General features: G+C 33.4%; 2 pseudogenes; one reads left to right on the forward strand and one right to left on the reverse strand.

The window, feature by feature from the left end:
- The first annotated feature begins 293 nt into the window (after window positions 1-293).
- LOC148583339 (uncharacterized) overlaps window positions 294-27,048 on the forward strand; it is a 52,833-nt pseudogene continuing 26,078 nt past the window's right edge.
- On the reverse strand, window positions 15,620-25,400 carry LOC132162292 (glycerol kinase pseudogene; annotated as a pseudogene).

The raw sequence follows: 27,048 nt of genomic DNA on the forward strand, positions 1-27,048 counted from the left end.
CTTTCATATTCTGGGCTGCATCTCTTGCCACCCAACGGCGCAGTGGAAATTTGAGAACCATTGCACTCTGGATTGATTGGAATTTAGAGATTGCTTAAAAGAGTGAATGCATTTGAATGTTTTGGAATTTTAGACTGCTTCGAAGATACATGTAAGGTTTATTCCTTTTTTTTTTTTTTTTTTTTTTTTGTTGCAGAAAATAGTATAAACTTACTAATATTACTGCCATCCTTCGTTTTACTTTTTCTTACTTGACATTCTGGTCTTTGAATTTCCAGTTTATAGGAGCAACAATGGGCTCATCAGAACTACAACTACAAACTGAAAATGGTCAAATTGGCATGCCAAATAGTGTCTGTTGTGTTGTTGTGGAATATCTTCCTGGGGGTGCTCTGAAATCTTACCTCATAAAAAGCCGGAGAAGGAAGCTAGCTTTTAAGCTCGTCATCCAGCTTGAGAGGGTACCCACCATCTGTATGTTGATTAGTGTTTGTAATCCTTTTGTTCTTCATAATCTTTGTGGTTCCATTTCAAAAATACGTATGACTTGGAATTTTTCTATCTACCTCTTGGAATGCTAATATGTACTTATATCTTTTAGGTTGAGTTACCTTCACTCGCAGAAGATTGTTCACAGAGATGTAAAGACAGAAGATGCTATTGGACAAGAAAACTACAGTAAAAATCTCCGATTTTTGGGTTGCTCGTGTTGAGGCTTCAAATCCTAATGACATGACTGGGGAGACAGGGGCACTTGGTTATATGGCTCCTTAAGTATAGTCTATTTATTCACAGGATACTTTTCTGACTAAGACTTCAAAACCATACATAAAAACTTCTCATCCTCCCTCTGGGATTTTTATTTGTTTATTTGTTCTTAGGGAACAAATAGAGATCTTGCCTCGAGGCTGGATCATAAATATCCATACATTAATATGTTAAGGTGGATGTTTCTTTTAGTGCCAAGTCACTAATGCTCCCATCTATGTCAGTTTAATCTAATACAAAGAGAGGCAGTTTTGGCTTCACATCGTCTTTGTTAAATAGGAGTTCTCCCGTTAGCACAATGGGGGTATTGAAGTACTGGTCCTAATGTTTCAGCTATTAAGAGTTTACTCCGAATTACCTTAATTCACTTTTTAAACAGAAGCATCATAGAATCATTGCCTCCAATCAAATCCCTTAAGAATCTGAATCTCCGTTATAACTCCATTGAAGGATCATTTCCAATCAAAGGTACATATGTTGATCTTTAGTATTACTTTATAGAAATTGCAAGCAGTTCCAGTCATATTTGAAATTTTCTATGTTTTGTTTTACGTAGAATTATTAGCTTTTGAAAACTTGGAGAAGTTGGATTTAAGTGGTAATGGGCTCAATGGCTCCCTGACAATCCAAGGTAATGAGAGAGAGAGACTTAAGTTTGAAATTTTCAATAACTTCATAACCACTTTACACACATCATTCAAATTTCTATTAAACTACTTATTTAGTTTATGACACAAGTCACAATTTTCTCCATCTGCATTCAATTCTCTGTTTTGTTTTTGTTTTTTTAAAATTTTTCCTGCTCAAAGAATTTAGGAAATGTTATATAGATTTCTTCCCCACGCAACATAATGGATAATTATACCATATTTTTTTAAAAAAAATATGTCACTCACCCTCAAGGCAATAAAACGCAAGCATATATATATATATATATATATATATATATATATATATATATATATATAATCTTAATTACCAAAAACAGAAAACCACGACATAGGTTATACACTTTGTGATCCAGAGAATATCAATTTCAATTCCAACTACAAGTGTAGGGTTGGGTTGATGTTTATTGAATCTCAATCAATCACTAATATTCAATACATAAATCCTAAATTGTTATTGGTACTGCAGTTAGTCTACAGTACTCGATAACAAATGCAAAATAGAAGCTGCCAAAGTAGCTCATAGAAGATAATTACAACAATTGCTTCATCCCATTCTGTTGATTTTTGACTTGAATCGCAATAATTGTTCTTGAATGTCCATCATGTTGGACATATGCGAAGAAAGTTGTGTGAAACATAAAATGCATCAATGTGTTTCCCTACATTATAATCAACATTGCATATGAGGCTATACTTACCATTTAATTAATCACTTACAGTTTCTTGTTGACTATAACACTAGAGTGGACAGATTTGCTTAAGCTATAAAACGCTATTTTTTTTTTTTTTCCTGAACACTGCAAATTGCATAGTTTTGTTTTTAATAGATTTATTACAGGTTTGGAAAGCTTGTCAAGATTGAAAAACCTAGAAACCTTAGTGAAAATTCTATTTACGACTCCAAACGACACCTATTCAAATGTCTAGGTGTTTCACAAAGATTATGTGGAATAAGATCTAACCTAACAGTTAATATTCAACCAAATACAGATATGTACTGAACATTCAAGAACACAGATATTTGGTTACGAAGAGGAAACCATTTAGAGAACTCTCTAAATGTAAAACCTTTCCGGGGCAGCCAAACCCAGGAAATCAATCCACTATAAGAAGAATAAGGAATACAAGAAGGATTACAAAACCTTTGCAATTGACACTTCCTTGCACATGACAAGCGACTCACTTGACTTCTACCTCAGTAGCCATTTCCAGAACATCTGACACGATTCTTCTATATGATTTCCTTTTACTGGAACTCCGATAGATTTCTCAACCGTAGATTTATCAAAGGAATAACTAAAACTCTAAGAGATTCAATTTAACGCTCACCACATGTGATCTCTCTTAGCATAGCCTCCGACGAATTCTCTGGGGTGAAAAATGCGTACCTCTCTCTTCTATAATGATGTATATATACCCCCGACAAAACCCTAGACCTAACCCACTTAAAATCACATTTTTGGGTCTAAAACTTACGGGGTGTCCGGACAGGTTAATGGGCTGTCCGGACAAGGCTTTGCGGAGCAGAAGCAGAGTTTCTGGAAATGCGGTCCGGACCCGGGGAAGGCCTGTTCGGATAGGGCATGCAATGGGTGAAACAGCATTCTGGAAATGCTGTCCAGTCTTGATCAACAGCTGCGATGAATGGGCGCTTGTGGTTTGATTGAGTTGAAATTTTGCAGGGACGTTCATGACACATGAATCTACATTATGAACGGTGGAGATTTGATTCTGAGCATTCTATATCAGTGTTTGAGCTCATAAACAGTAACCTTTGCATTTTGGAATTGAATTAAGCCAACACAAGAACTAACAAACTCCCCCTTTGGCAATTCAGTGACAAAACCAAAATGCCGAGCCAATCCCATCATCTCCTCATATTTACTCACCCTTTTTGTCACAGAATGACAAAAGGTTTTCATGTTCCCTGAAACACTTCACAAAATACATCAAGGCATATGTGGAACAAGAAGACATAAATAAAACTTATGAAAAAAATGACGTAGAATGCATGATCATAAAGAAATATCAGCAAAACTCTTACTCAATGTATGACTGAATTAACAACAAGAAACTGGAAATGCAAAACATGTTTCTCCCCCTCAAAAGTCAAATGAACACACATGATATACATATCAATGACTCATGTATTGCACAATGAATATCACAAACATGCTCTAAATATGCAAAATATACATGAGACTAGAAATGACAAGAAATTCATATTGCTTAACCCAAGCAAAAAAAAATGTTCCATTCAACCCATGCTTGTGTGGTGTGTGTGTAAGCCATCCAAAGAGAAAAATTTTCAACTTACAAAAATGAGAAAAAAGTTTCACCACCATGAGGTTTTGACAAGTATATCAAATCCAAAGTCAAACCTTATTATACTAGGGCCTAGCCACTCTCATCCTATACATTTCTCTTTGTAAAACATTTTGCACAAGTTTGACACAGTGAAATAAATTCCTTTTGGAATATGATCTTTTGATTTTATTTATTTCACTATTTTGTTTATTTTTCTCTTTAAGAAAGTGTCCTTAAACTTTTGGTGCTTATCACAAAAGAGAGAGCGTGAATTTTGAAGCCCTAGGTTCAACTAGCATATGGTCAATTTGAAAAATATGACTAGTCAAAAACCTCATATGGTTACCAAACAGACCTCACAAATAAAGTGAAACAAAACCTCAATTTAAGCTTAAATGTGCACAAGCGATAAAGCATAGGCAAAATGTATCGCATAAGCTCAGGCTTTAGGTAACCACAAAAACAAGTCCATTGATACAAATTTTCATCTCATGCATATTAAGAACATTCCAAGACGCAAGGAATTAAATCCATAAGAGCGACATGAGAAATTAATAGACTATCTAGGTGCATAAGACAAAAGAAAGAAAAGAAAAACAATCAAAGTAACATATTTTTGTCTTTTTGAAATTTTTCACAAAAGAAATGCACACAAACAAAAAAAAAAAAAATGCAAAACAAACTAAAATGCAATACAAAAAGAAAAAACAACATGCTTAAATTGAGATTACAACATGCAATACACGAATGTCTTTTAGCATTAAACTTTCATCACATCTTATAGGTCCGACTATAAAATAATGATTTGGTTTAATAATTACTTCTAAGTCTTCACACGACACTACACATTCATGAACACTTAATTAACAAGTAGACAAAAATTTTGGTGGTCCGCACACAACATCTCATCTATAAATCTTTCAAAGATCATAACATATGAATTAAAAGTCCTTTATGAATATACCTCATAACAAGAATCTCCAAACAAACATGTATACACTATTCACACAAAAAGTGTAAAAACAAAAAAAATTGCAATGCATAAACTAGAATGCAAAAAAAAAAAAAAAAAAAAAAAAAAAATTGCAAAACAAAGAAAAACAACATGCTCTACGATTTTCAAAAATAAGCAAAACAACAAATCCTAGACATGTTATTTACTCACCTAAATTTAGGTGAGATCACTACCACTCCCCCTCAATGGGTGAATGGTATCAACCTTCTTAATCTAAACTTTCTTCATATTGGGGACAAATGTGCAACTCTTGTCAAAATCATTTAACTAGGTGATAACACCCCTTAGCATGTTAAATAATTCCTCATGACTATTCCTAGAACGAAAATAATCTCTTTTTGACTCATGATTATTCAACTGAAAACAATTAGGGCGAATATGCCCAATCTTACCACGGTGATGACATGTAGGAATGAACCTTTGAGAATGTTGGTTCCTTGCAAGGTAAACAAAGTTGGAGTTGCTTCTAGGTAAAAAGTGCTTAACACGAGAGTACTTACCTTTCTTACTTCTTGAGGTCGTAGTAGTTGTTTTATTCTTCTTCTTTAAGACTTCTTTTCCTCTTCTTCTTGAGGAGTGAACAACAACTAGTTTATCTTTATCCAATGGCTCTTCCAAGTTTTCTGTTTCAACAAAAACTTTCTTGGAAGAAGAAGCAAGGTTAGAGGAAGGAGCAATAATCTTGTCAAAATCAATCTCAGGTTTATCACAAGTAGATTTTTGGGTATGCAAAATTTTGTCAAGATTATCATTAGAGAATTTTTCCAATAGAGTTTTGGACTCCTTTAATTCATTCTCTAATGACTCAACTTTATTAGCAAGATCATGATTTTCAGATTTCAATGTTTTACACACATCAAGAGAATCACTCAATTCACCAATTAGCTCATCTTTATCATGTTCAGCCTCTTTGAGTTTCTTTAGATTCTTGGAATTAATAACTTGTAGCTCAAAGAATTTCACAAACAACAAATTATAAGTCTCCTGAAGATCAATTTCGTTATCAAAATCATAATCAGAATAATACTGTTTATCAGAAGATATAATTGTTTCACAAAAAGTATTATCAACAGTTTCGAAACAATCAAGAGTTTGGAACATCTAGAAAGTATATAGGATCACACTCAGGAATTTAATCCTTTGACAGAGTGAACCCGCTCTGATACCAATTGAAAATTCTATATACGACTCCAAACGACACCTATTCAAATGTCTAGGTGTTTCACAAAGATTATGCGGAATAAGATCTAACAGTTAATATTCAACCAAATACAGATATGTACTAAACATTCAAGAACACATATATTTGGTTACGAAGAGGAAACCATTTAGAGAACTCTCTAAATGTAAAACCTCTCTGGGGTAGCCAAACTCGGGAAATCAATCCACTATAAGAAGAATAAGGAATACAAGAAGGATTACAAGACCTTTGCAATTGACACTTCCTTGCACACGACAAGTGACCCACTTGACTTCTACCGGAGTAGTCCTTTCCAGAACATCTGGCATAATTCTTCTATATGATTTCCTTTTACCGGAACTCCGATAGACTTCTCAACCATAGATTTATCAAAGGAATAACTAAAACTCTAAGAGATTCAATTTAACGCTCACCACATATGATATCTCTTAGCACAGCCTCCGACGAACTCTCTGGGGGTAAAAAATTCGTACTTCTCTCTCCTATAATGATGTATATATACCCCTGACAAAACCCTAGCCCTAACCCATTTAAAATCACGTTTTCGGGCCTAAAAGTTATCGAGTGCCCGGAAAGGTTAATGGGCTGTTCGGACAGGGCTTTGCAGAGCAGAAACAGAGTTTCTGGAAATGCGGTCCGGACCCAGGGAAGGCTTGTCCGGACAGGGCATGCAATGGGTAAAACAGTATTCTGGAAATGCTGTTCAGTCTTGATCAACAGCTCCGATCAATGGGCGTTTGTGGTTCGATTGAGCTGAAATTTTTTAGGGACGTTCATGACACATGAATCTACATTATTAACGGTGGAGATTGGATTCTGACCATTTTATATCAGTGTTTGATCCTATGAACAGTATCCTATGCATTTTGGAACTGAATTAAGCCAACACAAGAACTAACACTTAGATCTTCGACCCAACAGATTTGACAAAAGCATCATTGAGTCGTTGAGTGCACTCAAATCCCTTAAGAATTTGAATCATGCTTGGAATTATATAGGAGGATCATTTCCTGGCAAAGATATGTTGATCTTCCGTATTACTTTATAGACACTTCTGCTCATGTATGAAATTTTCTATGCTCTGTTTTATGCATAATTATCGACTTTTGTCTTTGTGATTTCAAGTTTTAATAAATAGCTACCTTAGTTTTTAAAAAGTGATTAAACAATACTACTTAAGATAAGCACAAAAGACAAATTAGTATCTGTGTTTAGAAAAGTTGGATGGATCCATTAATGTGCTACATCAGTACCAATAAGAATGTTACATTTGTCACTTTCAATTAAAAAAAAAGTATTAAAAACAATGAAACTACGAAAGCCACTAAGAATATCTTGTTCCATCGGCGAATCATATGCCGTCAAGCTAGCTTGGATCTAATATCTTCTTCCCCTCTTTCTCATAGTGCCCAGAAAAGACTTTGGATAGTACTCAAGCTAGCTTTCAAGGATTTTCCAATCTTCTTGAGAAGCTCTTGTAACTACTTGTGTAGTTTCTATGACACAACTCACAATTTGCTCCATACAGATTCAAAGGTTTTAGGAAATAGACTCACAAAAAAAAAAAAAAAAAAAAAAAAAAAAGGTTTTAGGAAATATTATGTAGATTTCTTCCCCACTCGAAATATTGCAAAATTTTTCGTTGTTTCAATCGATACATTAATTTATTTTAATCACTCACCCTCCAAGCAATAAAAAGCAAATACTTGGAATTTTCTTAACATAGAACTATTTTTAGACCTTTAGATCTTCAGATTTTCAATTTTGTCTCCAAATTCCAATAGTTATTTCCTCCCTCTCCCTCCCATAGCAAGCAAAAGACCTTCGAAAATCTGCATTTAATTTCAATAAAATAAAAACAACAGAAATTTTCAAAATTAATTAAAGACGAATGGTTTTGTGAGAAAACAAATTGAAGTCATTTATAATTAATTTAAGCTCCCAACGGTGAATAATGGTTATTAGGGGTAAATATAAAATTGGTTTATGTGGTTTGGTGTTTTGTCAATTAGATCTCTAAGTTTTAAACGGCGATTAATTAAACACTCATTGAGTAAGCAATAAAAATAAAAACACAAAAACAAAAACAAATAGGTAGAGCGGTTGACAAATCTCTCTCTCTCTTGTGTACAAATTGGGTTTCTATCTCTGGCTATATGTACACAATAAAAGTCAACATTACCAAATTTGTCTGACGTCAAACTAAATTATTGAAGCGTCGGATTTTCCATTTCCATAGGGATTTTTTCAAATGGCCCAATTCATCATTCGAACGTGTATCGAACATTGTTTCAGAGGGAGTCGTTTGCTACTTGAGAAAAACAAAAAGTACATATTAAATTGTTGGAAAAAATATAAAAAAGCTCATCGAACTAACAACCATTTTTTAAATAGCTACATGAAATCAAAAAAAAAAAAAAAAATAGCTACATGAAGCTTATAATGTGCTAAACTGGTATATCAAACTACTAAAATGTGTCAAAAATGCCACTATTTTATTATATTCTTATAATACACTTATTCTCTTAAAAACTTAAATAAAAATTGAAAAAATAAAAAAATTAATTAAAAAACGTTAGGGGTATATTTTCTTAGTTTTTTTTCCAGAAAATTAATTAATTTTTTTTTGTATATATATATATATATGCAGTTTACCTCCTGAAGTTTCAGGAGTTTTTCAATTTTAACCCAAAAGTTCAAAAATTGGCAATCTACCCCCTAAAGTTTCAAAAATTGGCAATTTAAACCCTCTGTTTAATTTTTCCGTCTAAATGAACGGAAATCTATGAAATTACATCATTACCTTCAGGCTTTCTTTAAAAAATTTCCGTCCAATTTAACGGAAAAATTAAACGGAAGGTTTAAATTACCAATTTTTGAACTTTGAAGTCAAAATTTAAAAACTCTTGAAATTTCAAGGGGTAAACTGCATTTTTCCATATATATATATATAGTGACAGGTATTACAATTTATTAGCATTGATGTGACATCTAGCCAAAATCAGCAAATACTTTAATGGAATTTGGGGTTTTTTTTGTTAAAAGAAAAAAATAGTTTAGTTTAGTTTTTCATTTTAGTTTTTAAGAGAATAACAGTATTATAGAAATATAATAATAATAATAAGAAAATAATAAATAAATAAAAAAATGGCATTTTTCATTACGAAGATTCTGTTGACCTCATTGGGGTTAAGCTAGACCTTGCTTTCGAAGCTTCAACGAAAAAAAAAATATCACCATCGCTTTGCTGTCTTCGGCAATTGGAGGGGTGGTGTTTTCTTTTGGTCTTTTGGTTTCTTCAGCAATTAGCATTGAGGTTTGACTTGAATAACAACAATTGTTCTTGAATGTCCATCATGTCCGAAATACGTACGCGAAGAAAATTGTGTGAAACATGAAATGCATCATTGTGTTTCCCTAAATTATAATCAACATTGCATTTGAGGCTATACTTACTATTTAATTAACCACTTACTGTTTCTTGCTAACTATAACACTAGAGTAGCCCAATTTGTTTAAGCTATAAAACGCTATTTTTCCTCTAAACACTGCATATTGCATATATATATATATATATATTTTTAATACATCTATTACAGGTTTGGAAAGCTTGTCAAAATTGGAGAACTTTGGGACCTTGGATCTTAGCTATAACAATTTTGACAAAAGCATCATTGAATCATTGAATGCAATCAAATCCCTTAAGAATTTGAATCTTGCTAGGAATAATATAAGGGGATCCTTTCCTGGCAAAGGTATGTTGATCTTCCATATTACTTTATAGACACTTCTACTCATGTTTGAAATTTTCTATGTTCTGTTTTATGCATAATTATCGACTTTTGAAAACTTGGAGAAGTTGGATTTAAGTGGGAATTATTTCTATGGCCCCCTAACACTCCAAGGTAATGAGCAGGACTAAGGGATAAATGTATTTTTTGTACTTGTGATTTCAAGTTTTAAGAAATAGCTACCTTAGTTTTAAAAAAATGATTAAACACTCATTGAAATAAGCACAAAAGATAAATTAGTATTTACATTTAGAAAAAAAAAAAAAAAATGTACGTATTAAATTGTTCCATTTTATATAAAAGTCAACTAGTTTACTCTCAAGATAAGCCATTATAAATTACTCTACAATTATAACTCTCATTTCAACTTTGAAGATAATTTTCTTAAGCATACTTCTTCAATAATAATCTTAACATTACTTATTTGTTACAAAGAGAATTATTAATCAAATAGGACTCTTAAATCATCTAATTACCTGAAAATGACGGACTCTATTAACTCACTGGAATTCTAACTCAACTAATAATCGAAATCAAACTCCGTATTAAACTCTAACACAACTCTTCCAAGACCAAAGAAGTTATGTTTACATCATTTGTTTCCCCTAAAAATTTCCTCGTTCGAACTAAACTACTAGACAAGAAAACCAATTAACAACAATAAATACAGGAAAAAAAAAAGGTACAATAACGGAGGAATTGTCAGATGCCATTTGAAGATTTCGGTGGCCTTTTTTCATCTTTAACAAAACTCCTTGTCCTTCTCGTTCGACCATTTTTTTTTTCTTCTTTTGGATTTTATGAGCCAAATAAAACAAGAAGAAGAACAAACTCTATTTTTTCTTTTGTTGTTCGTCTATGCTCTTTCACCATCAGCTCCTACTTTGAACAAATCAAGATTTTTCCTAATGCCTTCATGTATGTACCTGTCATGGTAAATGGGCTTACCAGTTCTCTTTGATTCTTGGTACTTACGGACCAAACGCCTTGCCTTCATCTTCATTTCCTAGAATTGCCTCTAACATGATCTTCTTGTGTTTGCATATCTCCTTGTGTTTTTCTTCTTTGCTTTCTTCCGCAACTAGAGGTTTCGTGGTTTCGTTTGATTTCTGAATGGCAGTGAGTGCTAAGTACCTGACTAATTAGGACTAGGACTAGACTCTTAATTCACGCTAATAATCGACTTCATGAACGCCTACCAGTCACGAGTAAAAAATATGGTCATCTAATTTCGAAGCTAAAATAAGTAGCAATTGAAATAGAATTTCTATTTATTATCTGTCGGTATGCCATCTTAAAGATTTTATTGACACTTTCTCTCTCTTCACTTGTGGTAGGTTTGTCTAATTTCAGTAGGCTGGAGATTTTAGACTTGGGTAGAAATTCTTTTAATGGAAGTATTTCTCCATATATCGGAGCACTTTCTTCATTAAAGGCTATATCATTAGTTGAGAATCAGCTCAATGGCACTTTACCTAAAGGTATGAATTAACTATAGAATCAAGTGTATATAATTTGTTAGTCTTACCTATGTAATTAATTATCGATCTACAATTGATTAAGAATGTGAGAAAAGGTGAAGGACCATGGTTGATTTAACTTAACAATTGACCATTCACTCTTTGTTATTTTACTTTTTATGTTTTTTTGTTTTTAAAAATCCCATATTTCAAACCTGATTTTTCTTGTTGATTCTTAATAATTAGGATTGAAATTTCTAATGTTATTCCTTTTGACAGAGTCGTGCGAATTGAAGAAACTTGAAGAGTTAGAACTTTATGATAATTTGCTTGAAGGAATCCTTCCAACATGCCTAAACAATATGACATCTCTTAGATTATTAGATATATCTACCAATCGATTCGTTGGAAACTTCTCTTCAAATCTGATAGCTAGCCTCACATCACTTGAGTACATTGATCTCAGGTATAATCATTTTGAGGATCTACTCCAATTCAACATATTTGCTAATCACTCTAAGCTTAAGGTGATTCCATTAGGGAGTGAAAGCTACAAGCTTGAGATAGAAACAGAAAAATCTGCGAGTAAGGAGTTCTCGTTTCAGTTAAAGGTCCTTGTACTATCTAACTGTAATTTGAACAAGCTCACAGGAAACATTCCCGAGTTTCTCTTTGACCAACGTGAATTGGAAATAATTGATTTGTCTCACAATAAGTTGAAAGGAAACTTCCCCATTTGGTTGCTTGAAAACAATACAGGACTACGATTTCTAAATCTTAGGAATAATTCTTTCACAGGTAAATTTTATTTGCCACCAGATTGCTGCCAGAGTATTTTTTGGATGGATGTCTCTCACTATTACATAGATGGGCAACTTCAAGAAAATATTGGAAAGATTACTCCACACATACAATATCTAAATCTTTCCCGAAATCAGTTTGAAGGTTATCTTCCGTCTTCAATTGGTGAGATGAGTGAATTGCAGAATTGGACTTGTCCTTTAATTATTTTTTGGGAGAGTTACCAATGGACTTGGTAGCCAATTGCACCTCCTTGGATTATTTGAATTTAGGCAATAAACGGTTTAATGGTGAAGTTTTCTCAAACCACTTCAAGCTGGAATCTTTGAATACTTTGAAATTAAACGACAATCAGTTTACAGGCACTCTATCAATCGTATCCTTGTACGGGACTTCCCCAATATCTTTGGATATTAGCAACAACAACATGTCAAGAACCATTCTTGGAGGGACAGGAAATATGACGCATTTGTCGACTCTAATCGGAAGAAAAAATTCTTTCCAAGGTCATATTCCTTGTGATATAGGTTTACTTGAATTTGTAGACCTTTCTTATAACTCACTTTCAGGATCGTTACCTTCTTGTTTGAATCTACAACATGTTGAGCACCTATTTTTGCAAGGAAACAAGCTTACAGGACCAATACCAAAAGCTGTTTTCAATTCATCGTCTCTTTTGACATTGGACCTTAGAGGTAACAGCTTTTTTGGCAGGATTCCAAATGAAATCAGTGCACTTTCTAACTTAAGAATCCTTTCGTTGGAGGGCAACAATTTCAAGGGTATAATTCCGAATCAGATGTGTTGGTTAAAAAATATAGGCATAATGGATCTTTCCATGAACTCTCTTTCTGGGACAATACCAAATTGCTTTCACAACATGTCCTTTGGAAAGATACTTGATTATCCTGTCTATAACAATCAATATCAAAGAGGACAAATCATCCCATTACATTCCACATTGCAAAGTCTCTTAGAATTAGAAGATTATACCAATAACATGGATATAGAACATAGTGAACAAGTTGAGGTTGATCTTATAACAAAATACAGGTCTGACTCCTACCGTGGTGCAATCCTTGATTTGATGTCAGGATTGGATTTATCATGCAATAAGCTAACAGGTAGAATCCCACCAGAACTAGGAGAGCTATCTTCAATTCATGCATTGAACTTGTCTTACAATCAATTGATAGGTTCTATTCCACAAACTTTCTCAAATTTGGCCCAATTGGAGAGTTTAGACCTTTCTCACAACAATTTGAGTGGAGAAGTTCCTTCAGCATTGATTGATCTGAACTTTATAGAAGTGTTCACTGTTGCTTACAACAACTTATCAGGTAAAGTTCCAGATATGAAAGCACAGTTTGGAACATTTGGGAGGAGTAGTTACGAAGGAAATCCATTTCTTTGCGGACAACCACTAGAGAGTTGTATCAGAGAAGATGAGTCACATCAATCACCAACAAAATCTTCAAATGCAAGTGAAGGGAAATGGTATGAAGTAGATCCTCAAGTCTTCGTTGCAAGCTTTATCGGATCTTATATTATTTCCTTCCTGGGGGTAGCTTGTCTTCTTTATATTCATCCTTATTGGCGACAACAATGCCTCAATTTAATTGAAGATTTTAAGTACCAGTGTTATTATCCTGTTTTTGATACCTTAAAAAGATTGTCAAACTGTCTAAAATCTTAGATATATTGAGATTCCGAGGACATCTTTGGTGGTAGTGATCATAGCCGTACATTTGATTATGAATAATGGTTATTGTGGTCTAATATAAGACAAGGTGTTCAATTGCACTTGCTTTCTTCTGTATTATAATTCTTGTCATTTGATGATGGATTTTGTTCTTGTAGCTAGAAATATTATTAGTAGTATGAATAGACTTAATTTTTCCATACATGTGATTTGTGGATACATTTTTAATAGGAAAATGATTTGTTATATTTGTAATTATAACTTGTAGCTGTACAAAAAGCATCAATTTGTCTAATCCTTTGCATTAGAAGAAACAAAATTGGTACTTGAACCCAAATTTGATACTCCAACTTGTGAGTCAACTCTTGATCGATCCAGTACAAATAAATGGATGCATTGATAATTTGGTGTTTTATATACATTAAGGGAGAGAGTCTTAGTTTAAGTAGAAGGACATATTAGCAATCCATAGACTAAAATACATAATCATTAACAGTTAAACATCTTATTTGTAATAGCATAATCATATATCCCATTTCTGATTGATCATATCCATTTTCCAAAGCTTTAACCAATCCTTATTGTGTATCTTTAGACATTATTCCCACTAATTTCTCTATATCAAATCTTGCTTGACAAAGTTGCAAGTACTATCCTAAAATTTTAAGAAGCAAAATTTTGATGGAAACAAAACATTACTCTGATACTTTCTGCAAAATTTGAATTTGTCAAAACAGTTAGAACTTTTTTTTTATAGAATTTATTGGTAATCAAGTTGATATTGAATTTAAGTTTGCACAAAGATATTTCACTTCTTATAATCTTAATAAAAAAAAATAGGCAAAAAAGTGAAGTCCAAAATATGGAAAAGAAATCTAAAAACTGTGAATTCAATGATATATATTGTCATGATAATACTGGCGTGGCAACAAGCTATAAAATTTTTCGCTTTTAATTGGGTTGGACAGGCTATAAAATTGTGCATTTAATGAGTAATGTTACACACTCATACTTTCTCATGCCCATTTTCACACTCCCTTAGATGGCTTTTCAAACCATCATTGAGTTAAATGTCAATACAAATCCCTCCCAAATCCAATGGTTGTTTTAAAAGCCGTCTATAAGGAACAACAACGCGTAAGAAAGTTCCCTCCGAAATCCCACAATAGAGTCCTTTCACTCTAAACAATGATGTTTTCTTAAAAGCCCTCCCAAATCCCATATTAGAGTCCTTTCACTCTAAACATTGATGTTTCGTTGAAGTATTTTTGGAGTCAGAACAAGATACCTCACAGTCATGCTCTGAGTTGAGCTGAGATAGGAGGTCTCCGGTGTGAGAATAGTATGCTTGCAAATCAAAGAAGGCATCAAAGGCCCCTAGGCCAGAGCCAAAGGCTCTCCAATACTTATGTTAGCACATTTATTTTAAGAGTGAGGAGGAGATAGGAAGGCCTGAGAGACGTTTTTTAATCTCAAAGAGGAAGAATGAGGAGCAGGGTGCTGGCAATGAAGTTTGTGCTGCTAATCAAATTAGAGTTAGCTCTTGAATTGTTCCTCCTCTAGGCAGCTTCCAGTTGGATACACAGTCCCATGGGGCATCCCGAAGCTAGCAAGACACGTGGGAAACCCCAGTGATTCTAAAAGAAAATGATTTGAGTATTTTCATATTGAAAAGCTAAACCCAAACTTTGATGACATTAATCAAATTGATTATAATATGGATGCATTGATAATTTGGTGTTTTAAAAGTATAAATCAGCATTATTATAATTTTATTCACTTCAATACATTCTGGTCTCCATAATTCACATAAATGTAGCCAACATTTAACATTCCATAACTCAAGACAAAAGGACATTGGAAAATAAAACAGGAATAATGGAACAGGATTGACACGAGTATATCAAAGAGAAAGATCAGCCAAGTCAAAAGTTCTGGAAACAGCTTTGCACCAAGCTTCCACCTTCTTGTTCCTTAACTCTTTGTTCAATGTTGAACGGAAAATTGTTACAGTTTTCAACTTTTCTTCAGAAGCAAATATCTCAACTTCTGTCCAGAAACCAACTGCTAATCCAGCAGCATAGGCTGCTCCAAGAGCGGTTGTTTCTATGTCAGCTAGTCTCACGACAGGGCTTCGCAACAAATCTGCCTACAAAACATTAATAAACAAAATCTACAATTATTGGACCACAAAAAAGAGCTCTCACTTTGAAGAAAAATATTAGATCACACAGAATAATAAAAAATAAAAAATAAAAGATAAAAAATAAAACTTCACAAGATTAATATAAGATCACTAACCATATCTAATAAAACAATAATTATTCAAATGAACATTGCAATATGAAAATATCCACTAAAATGTCTTTTCTCTTCTTCTCCCAGGAAAATTAGATTCAGTCGATGACTCAAAGCAACTCAAACTAGCATCATGTTGCAAGAAAAAAGGTTGTAAGAAAAAAGGTTGCAAATGATTTCCACAATTTGAGGAAAGCATGCAGCATAAATGGTCCAAATTCAAATGTGATGGTGAGACATCATTCGGTTACCAACATCTAGGTAAAAAATTTGGTACACCTAGCATTTTTCTTTATAAAAAGGGTGTTGATAGAAAAATAGGTGTTAGTTCTTGTGTTGGCTTAATTCAGTTACAAAATACAGAGGTTACTATTCATGGGCTCAAACACTGATATAGAATGCTCAGAATCCAATCTCCACCGTTCATAATATAGATTCATGTGTTATGAACATCCCTGCAACATTTCAGATCAATTGGACGATAAACGCCCATCGATCGAAGCTATTGATCAAGGTTGGACAACATTTCCAGAATGCTGTTTCACCCATTGCATGCCCTGTCCGGACAGGCCTTCCCCAGGTTCGGACCACATTTTCAGAAACTCTATTTTTGCTCCGCAAGGCCCTGTCCGGACACCCCATTAACCTGTCCGGACACCCCGTAAGTTTTAGGCCCAAAAACGTGATTTTAAGTGGGTTAGGTCTAGGGTTTTGTCGGGGGTATATATACATCATTATAGAATAGAGAGGCACGAATTTTTCGCCCCCAGAGAGTTCGTCGGAGGCTGTGCTAAGAGAGATCATATGTGGTAAGTGTTAAATTGAATCTCTTAGAGTTTTAGTTATTCTTTTGATAAATTTATAGTTGAGAAGTCTACTGGAAGGGTCCGGTAAAGGAGAATCACGTTGAAGAAGATTGTGAGCAAGGAGACGAGTTGTAGGCTTATCGATCTTATAGAGCGAAGGTCTTGCAAAGGGTTGTAAGTGTTCCTAGTGTTTGTAATCTTTGGATAATCTTTTGATAGTGATTTCCTGGGTTTGGCTACCCTGGAGAGGTTTTACTTTTAGATCGGTTTCTAAAAGGGTTCGTCTTCATAACCAAAATATCTGTGTCTGCCTCTTTATTGCTTTATATATTTTGGGTAATTGAATTGTTTATTGCTTCATAGTATTAATTCCGCATAAATTGTGATAAACAAGGTTTTGGAGTCGGCATAGCGTTTTTCAATTGGTACCAGAGTAGGTTCACTCTGTTTGGATTAAATTCCTGAGTGAGATCTATTGACTCATGTTTGCTATGAATACTTCTCAAGGGGAATATGATCTTATAAATTCCTTCAACAATTTGTTGGAAAAATTCACTCTTTTGAGACATCAATACACAAATTGTTTGGAGGATTTTCAAGATCTTAAACATGTGAAACAATCTATTGTTACTAAATTGTTTGAATCACATGTTTTAATTGATTCTTTAAAATCTGAAAATCTTGTTTTAGGTTCTAAAGTTGATTTGTTAGAGAATAAATTAAAAGAGTCAAAAACTCAATTGGAAAAATTCTCTAGCAATTCCCTTGAGAATATGTTAAATACTTAGAATTCTGATTGTGATAAATCTGAGTTAAGTTTTGATTGTCATGTTGCTTTGTCTTCTAACAATGATTCTACTTCTGAGATAATATTTGTTAAATCAGAAAAAGTAGAAGATTCTTTGGTTAAAAGAAAAACAGCAGTTGCCTCGACCTCACAAGGGAAGAAAGTTAAGAAAATTCCTATTGAACCTTGTGTATCTTACCCCAAGTATAGATTTGTCCATCCTCCTAGGAATCTACCTCCTAAAAGGTTTATCCCTACTTGTCATCATTGTGGAAAAGTTGGTCACATTCGACCTAACTATTTTAAATTGAAACCTCATATACGTAAAAATAAAAATTCTGTTTCTAGGAAAGAACCTTTAGGGTTATGCACAATGATGATGGGAGGTTTGTCTAGATTAGACAAGATTGAAAATGTTCACTTCTCTACACCTTCTTTCAAGAAGGTTTGGGGTAGGAAGGATTATACCATTCACCCATTAAGGGGGAGTGGTAGTGATCTCACCTAAAGTTAGGTGAGTCAATAACATGCCTAGGATTGATTGTTTTGCTTATTTTTGAATATCCTAGAGCGTGTTATTTTTCTTTGCTTTGCATTTTTTTTTTGTTTTTGCTTTATTGTTTATGCATTGCATTGTTTTTGTTGTTACACTTTTTGTATGAAGAGTGTATACATGGTTGTTTTGAGATTCTTGTTTTGAGGCATATTCATAAAGGATTTTTCAAGAAATTCATATATCATGATTTTTGAAAAGCTTATAGATGAGATGTTGTGTGCGGACCACCAAGATTTTTGTCTACTTGCTAATCAAATGTTCAGGAATGTGTAATGTCTTGTGAAGACCTAGAAGTAGTTATTAAACCAAATCATTATTTTGTAGTGGGACCTATAAGATGTGATGAAAGTTTAATGCTAAAGGTCATTCATGTCTTGCCTGTTGTAATCTCAATTCAAGCATGTTGTTTTGTTTTTGCATTGCATTTTTGTTTGTTTTGCATTTGTTTTCGTTCGTGTGCATTTCTTTTGTAAAAAATTTCAAAAAAACAAAAATATGTTACTTTGATTGTTTTCTTTTCTTTCTTTTGTCTTATGCACCTAGATAGTCTATTAAGTTCTCATGTTGCCTTTTATGGATTTACTTCATTGTCTCTTAGAATGTTCTTAATATGCATGAGATGAAAATTTGTGTCAATGGACTTGTTTTTGTGGTTACCTAAAGCCTGAGCTTATGTGGTACATTTTGCCTATGCTTTATCTCTTGTACACATTTAAGCTTAAATTGAGGTTTTGTTTTACTTTATTTGTGAGGTCTGTTAGGTAACAATATGAGGTTTTTGACTAGTCATATTCTTCAAATTGACCATATGCTAGATAAACCCAGGGATTAAAAATTCCTGCTTTCTCTTTTGTGATAAGCACCAAAAGTTTAAGGACACTTTTTGAAAGAGAAAAGTAAACAAGATAGTGAAACAAATAAAATCAAAAGATCATATTCTAAAATGAATTTATTTCACAGTATCAAACTTGTGCAAAATGTTTTACAAAGAGAAATGTATAGGATGAGAGTGGCTAGGCCCTAGTATGATAATGTTTGACTTTTGATTTGATATACTTGTCAAAGCCTCATGGTGGTGAAACTTTCTCCTTATTTTGTAAGTTGAAATTTTTTCTCTTTTGATGGCTTACGCAGACACCAAACAAGCATGGGTTGAATGGAACCTTTTTCTTGGCTTGGGTTAAGCAATATGAGTTTCTTGCCATTTCTAGTCTCATGTATATTTTGCATATTTGGAGCATATTCGTGATATTCATTGTGTAATACATGAGTCATTGATGTGTATATCATGTGTGTTCATTTGACTTTTGAGGGGGAGAAACATGTTTTACATTTCCAGTTTCTTGTTGTTAATTGAGTCATACATTGATGGAGAGTTTTGCTGATATTTCTTTATGATCATGCATTCTACATCATTTTTTTTTTTTTTTTTTTTATCATGAGTTTTAATTATGTATTCTTGTTCCATATATGCCTTGATGTATTTTGTGAAGTGTTTCAGGAAACATAAAGACCTTTTGTCAATCTGTAACAAAAAAGGGGAGTAAATATGGAGAGATGATGGGATTGGCTCGACATTTTGGTTTTGTCATTGAATTGCCGAAGGGAGAATTTGTTAGTTCTTGTGTTGGCTTAATTCAGTTTCAAAATACAGAGGTTACTGTTCACGGGCTCAAATATTGATATAGGGTGCTCAGAATCCAATCTCCACCGTTCATAATGTAGATTCATGTATTATGAACGTCCCTGCAAAATTCAGCTCAATCAGACTACAAAATGCCCATCGATCGAAGCTGTTGATCAAGGCTGGACGGCATTTCCAGAATGCTGTTTCACCCATTGCATGTCTCAGAAAGGAGTCACATGCATATTATGTCCTGAAATGCTTATCAAATCTTCATTTCTGGAAAACAACAGGACTATTTGTTTCTCTTTTTCTATTCTTGACCTTACAAGACCCAAGGGAGAGAGATTATAATATGAGTGCTTTGGGACTTCCAGCTTGGAAACTTACCCATATCTTGCTTTGCTTGCTTATCAATTTCATCTCCAGAACGTAGCAAGGCACAACATGTATTAGTCAAGAATGGATGAGAATCTTACATTTCAATTGAGTTGGACTAATAATTACAAGTTTCTTTTGCTGAGTTATGGGTTATCAAGTAAAGATGTAGTACAGAGAGATTTTGCTGATATTATAACACCGACGCAAGATTTGGGATGAGAAAATAGAAACGATTGTGTATTTAGAATGAATCAAATTATGATGTCACTTCTAAGGTATATTCATGTAATGACGTTTTTGGGAGATATAAACTGTAGAATGTTGGTGCTATTTACTTTTACGGATTTATGATGGTGAGAAGTTAATAATTATTAGAGTATCATATTAATATTTCGTATACATGATTTGGGATACTGAGATACAGAGGAAAATATAGGTAGAGATGATTTTTATACCTTTCTGGTAAGATTGATTAAATTAGATTGAGGAAATTATTGCAGGCTTGCAAAGAGGACTATGATGTTTGAAGGTATGGACTAATGATCACATGACTTTTATTTAATTTGATGTTTAAACTTTGACTGTAGACTGTCTTATATAAGGAGATGAATAATTTCATTGTTGTCATTAAGGTTGAAAAAAAAAAATGGAAAAGATTTTGAGGTAAGGTTTTGCCGTGAACTGATGAACGATTGCAGAAATCGAGACTTTAGAACGTAAATAAAATTTACTCTTAGAAGAAGGAGATGAAATTTCAACATGATAAAAGTGAATATTGGAGAATAGGCTTTGATGAATGATTGCAAGGAATATTTTAAATCTGAATCGCTCAATTTGAAGATTTGACGATAATATTATAAGCTTTAATTTCGAGGACGAAATTTCAATAAGGAGGGAAGATTGTAGCGCCCCAGATCTTAAAAGTCTTATTTTAGATATTTATTTTGATAATGATTAAATAATGATATTTAATCTTGAGGAATTTATTAGATCATATGATATTGATTTTATCTGATTATTTTATTTGGTGATTTAAGAGATATGATAATTGAAGATTGATTAATATATTTTGGAGTATGATTATAATATATAGTGATTGATTAAGTGAGGACATTAGACAGATTATGATGGGTCAGATTTCGGAAAATCTGTACCCAAATTAGTCCACTTTTCTTCTTTGTTTTTTTTTTACATTACCAACACTCTTTTCCTTTTCTTTTCTCTCTCTTCCCTTCAATCACGCATGTTCTTTCTTCTTTACCATTTAAGTTATATTATATTTCTTTTCTTTATTTCCACCAACCCACTCTTGCCGACAACACACCTACCTTTCCTTTATTTAATTTTTCCTTTCTTCTTTCTTCATTCCATCTTACTTTATTTTTTGCCTATTTAATTCCTCTCCCCTGCGCAACATATTGCATAATCATAGAAAATACGTGAGAAAGAGAAAGAGAGCTAGATAGAGAGAGGGAGATTTACGGATGTAAGAAAGAGAAGACAGGGGAGAAAGAAAGAATGTTGCGATAGAGTGAGAAATGGACAGAGAAGCATGAGAAAGAGAAAGCGGGTGAGATGCTGAGGGGGAAGAAACAGAGATTTAGAGGATGGCCAAAAGAGAAATTTGCAGAATAATAAAATGGGTTCTTCAAAGGTAAGATTCTTCTTCCTCTAGGTATGGGTATTTGATTTTAAGTTGAGTAATGGGTCTAGATGAGAACCTTTTGATTTAATCAGGATGATATTGGGTAGTTTCACTCTTGAGAATTTTGAATTAGTGTTGGGAGTTGATTTTCTATTTTTGGGTTGAGTTATAAGATGTTTTGAATTGGATTTTAATGGGTTAACTTCCCTAAAGGAGTAGACTGGAGTTAATTGATTTTCGTGAATTGTTATTAATTTTGTTGTGAATAAACAGAGTGGAACAACAGGATATTTTTCAAGATGATTAATTAGCAGTTTAAAGACTGCTCATAGCTTCAGTCTAGAAGTAAGTAAATTCACTACCCTTCTAAAATTACTTCATGTCATGCTATTTATTCATTCTTGTATCAAACTATAAATGATTATTTTATTTACCTGTCATGGAGATATGTTGCATGCATGAAGGATTTCTAAAATAATTATTTAGAAAGTTTCTATTTCTTTAAACGCTTCCTAAGTACAACAAGTTTATATTTGGAAAAGTTTCCATTTTGAGAAAAGAAAGTTGAGAAATGATGATGATTATAAGAAAGAAGAATGATGATAAACCCTCCTACATGTTGCCCTAAGATGCATCAAAAGAAGTACAAAGAAAAGTACAAGAAATGAGTTAAATGTTTATGAAATAAGGGCACATGTATGGAGGAGAGTATTTTTGGCCTCAAGATAAGTAAGGATGAGAGGAGTTCGGTACCGATACTCGGATGGAGGCGAAACCACTGAAGGAGATTATGCAAGAAGGTGGTATTCCATCAACAGACTGTTGAGTGCACCAAGAAAAGAGTTAATTGACGGTCGGGCATGGCTGAGGCCACAGTTCAGTGCCATGGTCATAAGGACCCGCAACCCTCGTACATAGGGGTAATAGTATACATGGGCCCTAAGATGAGAAAATGATAAACTATGACGATTTACAATGATGATTTATAATGATGCATTATGATGATGATTTATAAAGATGATTTATGACGATAATCTATTATTAGATGTAATAGTACGTATATGCTACGAGAGATGCAACCGTACATACATGTATTATTATGGCAGGATGTATATTTATTTGTGAAAACAATTTTCAAAACTGAGAACAAGGAGTAAAACTATTTGTGGTTGTGGATTTTACTTGCTGGGCCCTTTGGGCTCATTCAGTTTTATTTCTTGTTTTCAGGTAGAAAGGGCGCAGGAATAGGAGGCCGGAATGGGGGCGGGAATAATTATTAACTTTCAAAGTCTTTTCATATAAGTTATTGTAATAATATGATATTCCGCAACTAAAGTTTAATGTTTCCTAATTTCGTTTGTAATAAAATCTTTTGAAGAATGTTTTATACATTGATTGTATCCTTTAAAATCAAGTACTCTGATGGACCTTATAGATCTTTGCAAAAGCTTTTGTTGTAAAAGAAGAAAAGTGGCAAACTCAGCCTTAACGAGCTGGGGATGTTACAGTAAGTGTTCCTAGTGTCTGTAATCTCTGGATAATCTTTTGATAGTGATTTCCTAGGTTTGGCTGCCCCGGAGAGGTTTTACTTTTAGATCGGTTTTTAAAAGGTTTCCTCTTCGTAACCAAAATATCTGTGTCTGTCTCTTTATTGTTTTATATATTTTGGGTGATTGAATTGTTTATTGCTTCATAGTATTAATTCCGCACAAAACCGGAGAGGTTTTACTTTTAGATCGGTTTCTAAAAGGTTTCCTCTTCGTAATCAAAATATTTGTGTCTGCCTCTTTATCGCTTTATATATTTTGGGTGATTGAATTGTTTATTGCTTCATAGTATTAATTCCGCACAAATTGTGATAAACAAGTTTTTGGAGTCGGCATAGCGTTTTTCAATAGGGAAAAATGATCTATTGGTAATGTTGAACTATAAACTAAAATGAAAAAAATATGACAAAAGAAACACAGAAAGCCCAAACCTGAATCTGCATCAAAAGACTGTTAACAGTAGCACCACCATCTACCCTAAGCAAGAATTCCCCCTTCTCATTCTTAACCTCACTCCCCTCCCTGCATCTTTGTGCATGGAATCCAACACATCTTTGACTTGGAAACACATGCACTCGAGCACAGCTCGAGCAATGTGAGCCTTGCTTGTAAACCTTGCGATCCCAATACAAACTCCACGAGCATCATCACGCCACCAAGGAGCTAACAACCCATTAAAAGCAGGCACAAAGTAAACCCCACTGCAGGATTCAACCTTTAATGTCAATTCCTCAATCTCACTCGCACTACTAATTATCCCAAGACTGTCTCTGAGCCACTGAACTGCAGCTCCAGCAATAGCAATCGATCCCTCCAGAGCATAATTTGTTGGTGCTTTGGGGCCAAGCTTGAATGCTGAAGTGGATAGGAGCCCATGCTTTGACTGGATTATCTCTTCACCTGTATTGACAAGTATGAAAGCACCAGTTCCATAAGTGCTTTTAGCTTCACCTTTCCGGCAAGATTGCCCAACATTGCTGCATGTTGGTCACCTTTGGAAATTTGTCTAATAAGCTCAGAATTACTGACAATTTTGGGCAGAATTTCAGCTGGATTTTTAAAGTGGGTTTATCCCAATCAAGTATTTTGAGATTCATTGCTCTTGATGCATTCGAAACATCGGTAGCATGAATTCCTCCATTTATGCCACCTGTTAAGTTCCAGATTAACCAAGTGTCTATCGTACCAAAAAGAGAATCCCCTGCTTTCACACCCTCCTTAACAGCATCCACATTTTCCATCAACCAGAGCAGCTTCACTGCACTGAAATAGGTGCTTATGGGCAGACCACATACCTCCACAAAATGAGTCCTTCTCCAATTTTCTGTAAAATTCAAACCAGAAAAACCCAAATAAGGTACACTAATTCATCCAGAAAAAGAACATGTACTCTTATATTGTATATTAATCGTTCAGTGAGAGGTTTAGGATATGTGAGAGTCTTAACAAATTAGGCTGGGATATTTTGTCCCATTCTTTGGCAATCTGTTCATAGATGGTGGCATGGCTTGCAAGCTTATTATAGTTATTAAGATAAGAGTTGTAATATGTGGCTTTTTTAACTCCAAATTTATGAATACTCTCAATATCGTTTTTTCCCTCCAATTATGTCTCTCTGTATGAATGTGATGCTACTAAATCGACACCATGTTTATTTACTCTTTTTTATAAAATATTACTATCTATGCCTACTATGGGCTTTTGACATTTCACTATTAATTGCATTGTGTATATATATACCATGAAATTCTTGAGTGGTCTTAAACCGCACAATTAAGATTAGCTTTATATAATTCATACTTGACAAATTAATTTATTTGAAAATGAGGGAAAGGAATCAGGACGGTAACTTTTTTATTTTTATTTTATTTTTTTACATGTTCACACAAGAGGGGGATTCGAACTAATGACCCCCAATTAATTAAGCATGGTTCCGACCGATTGAGCCACCTCTTAAAAACAAGACTGTACTGTTAGATACATGTATTTGCTTACATAGCCATCATGCTTTTTACACTCACAAGTTTATAGTGTACCCATTTGTTTTTGACTCAATACTTAGTTCATACATTACAGATATATGTTGCTCTCTACCTTAAGTTTATATATGTTTATTGTAAAATTACTTTTACTTTGTTGAATATTTATGCACTATTCCTTTGTGAGAAGCAAGGATATCGGTGGGTAACTTGTTTGTAAGAGTTTGTGACTTGATTTATTTAGAGACTTATGTGCAAGAGTGTACTAGTAGACTATTTATGTTGGGTTGATTTTGTGCCTTCCTAGTACTCAAAAAAATGGTATAATTTAACAATGAGATATGCTATATATTTTCCCTGGATCCTTTTCCCATCCTTCAACTTTTTAAAATTATAATTTTTAGCGTTTTCAATAACTCACATGCCTTTTCTTTCTTATTCACTGGGGAGCAGCAAAGGTCATTTTTCCATGTAAGGTGACAAAGATTTGGAAAAAAGGTCTCAAAGATGCTTCCTTGCTAACATGATATCCATGAGATTATTTATCAATTTCCTTTTATTTATCGTTTCTATCTTATGAATTTCTAGATATTTTGTAATTGCATAAAACATATTACAAGTACTAAAATGGTTTTGAGAGTAGGAATCAAAGCATTCTCAGCTACATATTGTAAGAAAAGTGTGTTTTGAATTGTAGCCAAACAATGTTTCATTTATTTTCTGTAATACAAAAATTTATGCTTTATCTACACTAATCACATCTATAGCATTTAATTTTATTTTTTTCATATTTGTCTTTGCACAAGTGATTAGTCTCCAATTAATCTTAAGAAAAAAATGGTTTTGAAGCTTGGCATGGAAGCATGTGATGTGATCACCTTTACTCTGGCAAAATCATTACAACACCATTTCGGATGAATACAATTATTACCGCATGTTAGGAGTAAAATATATGAACCCTAGTTCCTTCGAAAATAATTACATCTTTCGCACGTGAAATCAACCATGAAAATAATTACAAACATGTTACAGAAAGAGGAAGCAGAGGTTTGTTAGATCCTACAAGTAATTAGATTTGGACCATAGCACTAAGGATCTGTTAATATATGCGTTTAAGGGGCCTAAAAGTGTATTTAACACTCAAAAAGTCCGTTTGAAAAAAAAAAAAAAAAAAAAAAAAAAAAAAAAAAAAAAAGGTATGCGTTTGGTAAAAAACATTGAAAGGGCTTTTAAGGGTCTAAAAAACCTAAAAATTTGTCGGAATGCAATTTTGGTAAAAGCTTAAAATTGAAGTTTTTGCCAAAAAAACGTTTTGTGACTTAAAAACTCTATTTAACAGATACAATTTTTTTTTTTTTTTTTGAAAGGTTTAACAGATACAATTTCAAACATACTCTAAGTCGATAAAGAAACATTAGAAAAAAAAAAAAAAAAAATTATGGTTGTTGTATATAGAAACTGTTATTTAAATTTTAGCCCTCTGGGTACGGTCATGAGGGGACAGTTTACCTTGATTTCTCTAGTAAGATTAAAAAAAGGTCTCAATGGAAGCACATCGGTAACGTGGAAATTGAGGGTATTGAATATTGATGTTTTAATGCATTAATTATATATTTTCAATGACTTTGGGAAAAAGTGTATGTCTAATTTAATCGGTCCCTGAAATTCCATGCATTGAACTTGGAAAGTCCAGTTATTCATTTTTCTAA

Source organism: Corylus avellana, chromosome 10, assembly GCF_965113065.1.
Source record: "Corylus avellana chromosome 10, dhCorAvel1.hap1.2, whole genome shotgun sequence".
NCBI lineage: Eukaryota > Viridiplantae > Streptophyta > Magnoliopsida > Fagales > Betulaceae > Corylus > Corylus avellana.